Genomic DNA, 7,035 nt, shown 5'->3' on the forward strand with positions numbered 1-7,035 from the left:
GAGTTAACAGAGGCAGGCAAACTGCTAATGCTCAAAGGGAGACAATGAGCTTCTCTCAAAACATTCTGGCCAAGGGGAGTGGCTATTTAAAACACTTGGCTTCCTTTATTTCAGCACGGTCGAAGTGGATTCTGCTCTTACGTGCCAACTCCAGTGAAGTCATTTTGTTTCAATGGGGTTTTCTATGCATTTTAGCAACACCGTGTGCATTGTAGCAAAGAACAAAACACTTTAAAAAAAAAAAAAAAAAAGCTTTCATTTGCAATTGCAAAAGTCCACATTTAAATGAAGTTAATGCTCTGATCTTATATAATGCTGACAAATCCTGTGAACAAATTATATCAGGTTAGGCAAACTTGAAATCATTATCATCTTCTGCAAGAACTTTGCAAACACTAAGTGCAAATTAGAAATGACCGTCTTAACTAATGTCATAAAGGTAAAATGCAAGAAGTAATAGATAAGTTTACAACTGGCCTCCTGTAGAAGCCATAGATTCACATCTGTTTTACAATGGAGAATTATAAGGATTTTTTTTCCCATGCTGTAATTCTTTTTCTTATTGTCATGATGTTCTTAAAAGCATCTTTCATCAACAGCAATTCAACTGCTCAAAAGCCTTCACCACACAACATATATTAATATACAGAACACTCCTTTATAGTATTTAATTTGACATTATGAGCTGGATTTCATATATTTTTAAATAAATTCAATTTAACTATGTTTGGATGGTGAGAGAGAACATACAACACATTAAAAAAGGAATTAAAGGATCTCGCCTATCCTCTGATCTGCCAATAAGAGAATTTTTAGCATACTAGATTTCCTTTTGAACTGAACATATTAATATTTTGGGTTCTCTTTAGGATACTTTTCATATTAAGTTAAAATACCATCTTGAACTCCTTCCAAAAGCTAGTATTACACTGAATTATAATTAGAAAATTGTGTGGATAAAGCAATGCAACTGATGCATTAAAGAGTTTGCTGCAGAGAATACAGGTTCAGTGTGTTGTCACATAATTAACATTTCCCATCATTGGTAGTTGCTTTCAGTTTATGTACTGATAAAATAATAGAACTCACTGATATTAGAGATCAGTGGAAATGGAATTATAATCACTATACTAATAATCTTTTAAGTTTTGGTCCTGGAAAAAGAAATAGTTGTCAAATTGCCAAAACATTAGGCAGCTCTGTATCTTTTGCTGACACAAATATAAGAGAAACCCAAAAACTATTCAAAGATTACTTATATTTATTATATTTATAATAAAAAATTAGGCAATTTTAAAACAATCCTACTGTAATTTCTAGTATTTCAAAGTAAATGGAAGGCATTGATTTTCACAAGGCTCTTTTCTCTTTTCTTTCAAATTCTTCTTCCTACTTCTCCTGTAAAACCTGCGCCTTACATTAAAGCCAGTAGGCCTTACTGGTATTATAGCAGGTAGGTATTAGTGTGTATTACAGGGCTCCATTCTTACCTTAACACCCTTCTTCAACTAATACAAAACTCAGGTGCAAACATTTGCTCTCATGTATTCCTGGTTACCCAAGCGCTGTTGAAATTTACATTATAATTGCTTAGGAGCAAAGGTTTCTTTTTACATAAATTACACAATAACATACCTTGTATGCAACACAATCACATCATTCCATTCAATTATTTTAAGCTACAAATTAGTGATACTCGCTTTCAATAAAAATACACCTGAGTTTTTTAAAAATAACAAATTTCTTTGGGGTATGGAAATGCTTCCTGTGAAAAATGTACTTAGTAATGACTCCCATATATTCTGTCTGTGATCCTTGAGACGGTTATTCGTGAGTAAGCATTCCCAGGAAAGTGTCTGTTTAACACTGAAGATTATTTTCCAGCACAGACTTATCATCCAAACATCCTCCTATAACAACTAATCAGGATTTTGTAATACCATGGTCACACACAAGATGCTCTACTTTAGAAATCCCCAATTAAGTCTTTCCACTCCAAGCAGCATTATGAGATAGGATCCTGGGAGCCCAATCATAAATCCAGGGCTACAAGCCAATCATGATGGTACATGCCAATAGTACAAGTTCGATATTGCTGTTGTGAGGTAGAAATGTTAGTCCACCAAGTTGGCATGTATGGCTTACAAAGTGAATCTGAGGCTTCAGAATAAAAAAGGTACATTTGTTTCTGATTCTAAATTCTAATTCTCACCATCATAAAACACCAGCTTGAGATTACTTTGCCCTTGTTCAGGAAGACATAAAAAATTGGAAGTATGTATTTTATTAAGACTTATCATCTTCAAGCAAGAACTTCATGCAGAAGCCAGTTTCTGAATGCACAGCTAATGTAGATTCACTTCTGAACATGCATTCCCACCTCCCCCCATTCCATCTGCTCAAGAAGACTGCAATGATCTGTTAATTAGAAGTGTCTTTGATATGTGAAGAGATATTTACAGACTTTGGGATCAACTAGTCTAAAGAATTAGAGTTACAGAAAGATGCTGGTATCAACACCATAGGACTTTAGTAGAAAGCGCATAATTGTCACATTTCTAAATAAAGCACAATTTCTGACTTCTAGATGATCCTTTAGTCTTAAGAGTGAAGATAATGTGTGGACACAAGAACCAACAGCTTCCATACAAACTGTTGTAATTTTCACAGCACAAACATATCTCCAATTAAAATCCACCCATATAGTAGTTATTTACTTGAATATAGTAGGCAACCTTAAAAAAAAGTCCCCATTTTGGTCCCAGTTCCACTACCATGGAGGTAGACAATCTATGAGTGAATTTCTGCTTCTCCCTGCCGAGGAAAAATTTATAATATAAACCTTGCTCACAACTCATATCCACATTGTATATTTAGGGATATTCTTATTTCCAAATTACCCTCTAGATCATAATTCTCAAGAACATAAAAATTCTAAAGATCAAATCAATAAAAATACGATTTCATGACAACATAAACAAACACACATCCCATGTTAATATGAGAGTCCTGATGCAACAAATATTTAAATCCTAAACTAATGAAGCAGCTTTAGGAAACAAGGCATCAAACCATTTCAAATAAACAGTATGAAACTCATAACTATGCCAGAAAACCTGCTGGATTAAAAACTTAAAAATACCCTTATTCCTTACTGGCATGCACATTACAAGCTGCATACCAAATTTCACAATATGGAAATCAGCCCAAAACGTTTTATAATAAAATCCATTATTTCCACAAAAAAGCGTAGATCATACAGGACGATAGTAGAATAATGGCTACCCAATTACACTTTTACTATACACACACACACAGATATATATGTGTCTGTATGTGTATGTATAAATTTTCCTTCAACTTTTCATTGCTTAGAAGAGGTTTTTGCAATTTGGTTCTCGTATACCTTTCAGCAGTTCTACTTAACACTTTCATGTTCTTTAACAACCAGAATACTAATTACACCCATTTCTTGCTTTAATGCATGCAGATACAGCCATTTTTAAGTTTTGTTTTTAATATAATTTAATTGCTGAAAATTTAGCAATGTTTTTACTTTTTACAAACATGTTAGGGCTTACTGTCTTCATGCTTCTAATCTTAACTTTCATCAGCAATGGAGAACTACCATAAAATGTTACTTCTTTCAAAATTTAACTCATCATCTAGGCAAAAGAAAAAAAATGTTACTTTCAAATTATTAAAGTAGCTTTCCAACCAACATGCATAAAGAGCCACATTCTTCAAACACTAAAAATCTTCCAGCTGGAATTCACTAAGGGCCAAGTTCTTAGTTGTACTAGAACTGTTCTTTTCCACTGTTTACTAAACTTTCTTTTAAAACCAACACTTCACTCTAGTCTCCTCCTTGTGATAACTTTAGTAAATATATTTTGGACCCAAGTATAATATTAACCACATATCTAACAGGCTGTACAGTTGCTTTTGATAACTTTTCATATTTTCAGCAGAACTGAACATCTACAATTATTTTTAACAGCAATCATATCTATTCAGATATTATCATTCCATTACTTTCATTTCACATAAGGGAAGAACATGGAATCACAGGGCCAAACTATTTTGCTAAACAATGCACCTATGAACCTTGAAAATATTTAATGCAATTAGGACTCCAAAGTTATAACTAACTTTATCAATAAATCATCAGGGTATAAGCATGCATTATAATAAAATATAAAGAAATCGCAAATGAATTGTGGAGAGCTGTGAAAATATTAAACAGAGTAACCCTCCAACGTAGGAATCATTTCTAAAACTCAGATAGGCCTCAAGTTTGTCCTCCTGACCTTTTGAAGAGAAATATGAATTCTCATCATTCCATTTGAAAAACAGGCATGAGCTGCTGTCTGTATAGAGATACAGAAGTAAGGCAGTGTAAAACAGCCTCTGAATTATCTGGAATCTTTTTAACATTGTCAGTACAGTCTAATGTCCTTGCAGTGGTATTCCCCAACTATTTATAGAGATGGCAATGCACTATGTACCCTAGGACAACCATTCCAAATTTAGGAACACATTTATTTAAATCTTGCATGAAATAAGACCAGATTTCTATTTACAATTTGTGTTCCTAGTGCACTGTTCATAATGCTCTTTTCCTTTTATGAGCTCCTGTCCTTCGATACAATTTCCACATCCAGATAAAATGCATTGTAAGTTTAGTTAAACATGATAGTTTCCTTTTACTTAACTGCCTTCAGTACTGATAGTTAACTACATTTGATTTACAAAACTACAGCTAAGGATGTTTCTTTAACTTGATTACCTGACAGATTAAAATGTTTGATGTTCCTGATAAAGAATTTTAGGTGAGCTACTTTTGCTGATGGGTTGTTTTAAATCTGAATCAACATACATCATACCTGAAGTCACATAGTCAATTACACGCACCAGGCTTTGCTTTTTAAATTTAGGAAATATTTAGCAAGAAAGGGATTTTCACACTCTGAAATTGAAATATGTAGCCACTTATGCTCAGAAGTAAAGGAAGGTAGGTGCCCATCAACTTTGGAGATATTTATTGAGGGCCATTTGATATGGAGACATAACCTCATATCCAACGCAGATAGTTACTTCTAATCACTTAACAACTCTCCTGAGAAACACAGGTGACTGGTTTTTCATTGTTTCATAAATATTTTAATACTGTGATCATGTTGGATGCTTTTGGGGGAAAAAATCCAGGATTGTATAGATTTCTTGTTCCTCCGTCCCCCCCAACAGATTAGAATTAGAAATCATGTCTGGCTACTGAACTATCCCTCACTTTTCATTTTTTATTTTGGATTTAGATAAACTAATTCTCTCTCTCCCCCCACCATGTAAGTGGACTTCCTTTCTTTGACAGTGTGAACTGGGGAACAAAAGAGTCTCTTTTGGCCAGTAGCACTATTAACATGTAGGGAGGGGATACAAGATGCCTGTAAAAGGTTAGAGGAAAATAAACAAACACTGGGCTCCTACCGAAAGGAAGTTTTCCAGGGACAATCTCCTCGTTTTGTTGGAACTGTGACTTTGTTGTCTTTTTTGGATACAATGTTTCTGCTGACTCCGGAAAATTTTCCACTTGAATGTGCAATTAAACAGCAGCAGTTCTGGAGAAAGCAAAGAAGCAGCGAAAAAGAACATTCCTTCTTTCATCTTTAAGGAGGGATAGAAAGGGGAGAAAGGCAAAAAGGAAAAACAAAACCTCAAAGCTCTAACTGCCAGCTAAATCTCCGATCCAGCCACTTTCCAAAGCTCAGCGCTAGGACGAGAAACTCAAGGGATGGGTTCATTTTACTATGCAAGGCCTGATCTGCTCCCAAGTTATTCCTTCTCGACGAAAAATGTGAAAAATGCCAAAGATTTGTGTGTGTGCGCGCGCGGGAGTCTGCGTGTCTGTGTGTGCGCGAGGGAGAGAGTGCGCGCGCGCGCCAGGCTGCAAAGCAGTGACTCAGGCAACTAAATTAAAGCAGCAACAGCAATAAGGCGCAGAGGGCGAGAGGAACGGCGGCCGCCTGTTGCAGCTCTGGCTAAATACCCAAATCAGGCTAAACTCCGCTGGAAACAGCTTTGCCTCCCCCTCCCCTCTCTCCCAAGGCTACTTTGCCTGATTTTCGCTTTTCCCCAACTCATCTCCCCACTGTTCACCTGCGGAGACTGAGAAGGGGGGCGTGAAAAGAGGGGGGCAATCGACACGATTCTCCCAAGTAAATAACAGAGGACCGGCCCCCCCACCGTTCCCTGCCACACAAAGCAAAGCGAACCGTAAAAAGAAGCTGCTCCCTCCAGCCTCCACTCGCCCCTCCACGCACACGCACAAAACTTACCTCCACTCCACTCCCCACCTTTGCAAACACCACCAGCCTTTTTTGCAAATCAATTTCAAACTTCTTCCAGCTTCCCCTGGGGACTTTTGGCTTGCTTAATGTCTAGCCTTCGTGTTTTGCTTGTTGTTGTTTTTGATGTTATTTTTTTCCCTTAAAAAATTACTGTGTGTGTGCGTCTTGGGCTCTACAGCTTGTTGGCTTGCGGGATTATTGAAGCCCTTCAAGTGATTAGTTACTGCCCCCAAACCGGTGGTGGCAGGGCGGGCTGGGCTTTCGAATGGGCTTGTGCAGCGCGAGCGATGCTAAGAATGTTCGGAATGAGAAGAGGAATGAAATGAACGCGAGGAGCGGACTCTCTACAGGGGAGGCGGAGCCACGGCCCGCAACAGCCAGGGGATGCAGAGGGGAGGAGCCAGGAAGCAGCTGGTGACCTCATAGGAAAGTCCAGGGGAGGAGGGAGGGAGCGGGCGAGGGGAGGGGGGTCGGATCACATGGGGAGGGGGAAAGGCGGGGAGAGCGAGAGGTGTCCTCGCGAGCCACCTTAGTCGCAGGCGCAGCGGAGGAGCCTCTTGAAATGGGATCCTGTTCACATGCCGAGGCACAATCGCGAAGGCGGAGCCGAGGCCGCTCGGCTGAGCCAGGCTCGCTCCAGCTGCGGCTCCCGTTGGGGGATGTACAGGCGGCGGAGAGCGAGGATTTC

General features: G+C 38.2%; 1 protein-coding gene across 6 annotated transcripts in view; it reads right to left on the reverse strand.

Annotated features, from left to right (window-relative positions):
* The window catches only part of TEAD1 (TEA domain transcription factor 1), a 200,839-nt gene extending 194,188 nt beyond the window's left edge, over window positions 1-6,651 (reverse strand). For all 6 annotated transcript variants that reach the window (XM_088145904.1, XM_025165523.2, XM_007426368.4 and 3 more), the window contains exons 1-2: window positions 6,336-6,651; window positions 5,488-5,618 (exon numbers count right to left, since the gene is read on the reverse strand). The gene's annotated coding sequence lies outside the window, so the exon portion shown is untranslated. The remainder of the gene's footprint in view (window positions 1-5,487; window positions 5,619-6,335) is intronic.
* Window positions 6,652-7,035: the final 384 nt, after the last annotated feature.

The sequence above is a fragment of the Python bivittatus genome, unplaced genomic scaffold, assembly GCF_059951505.1.
Source record: "Python bivittatus isolate LINGU-HERP-01145 unplaced genomic scaffold, Pbiv_v1 ctg000480_np1212, whole genome shotgun sequence".
NCBI lineage: Eukaryota > Metazoa > Chordata > Lepidosauria > Squamata > Pythonidae > Python > Python bivittatus.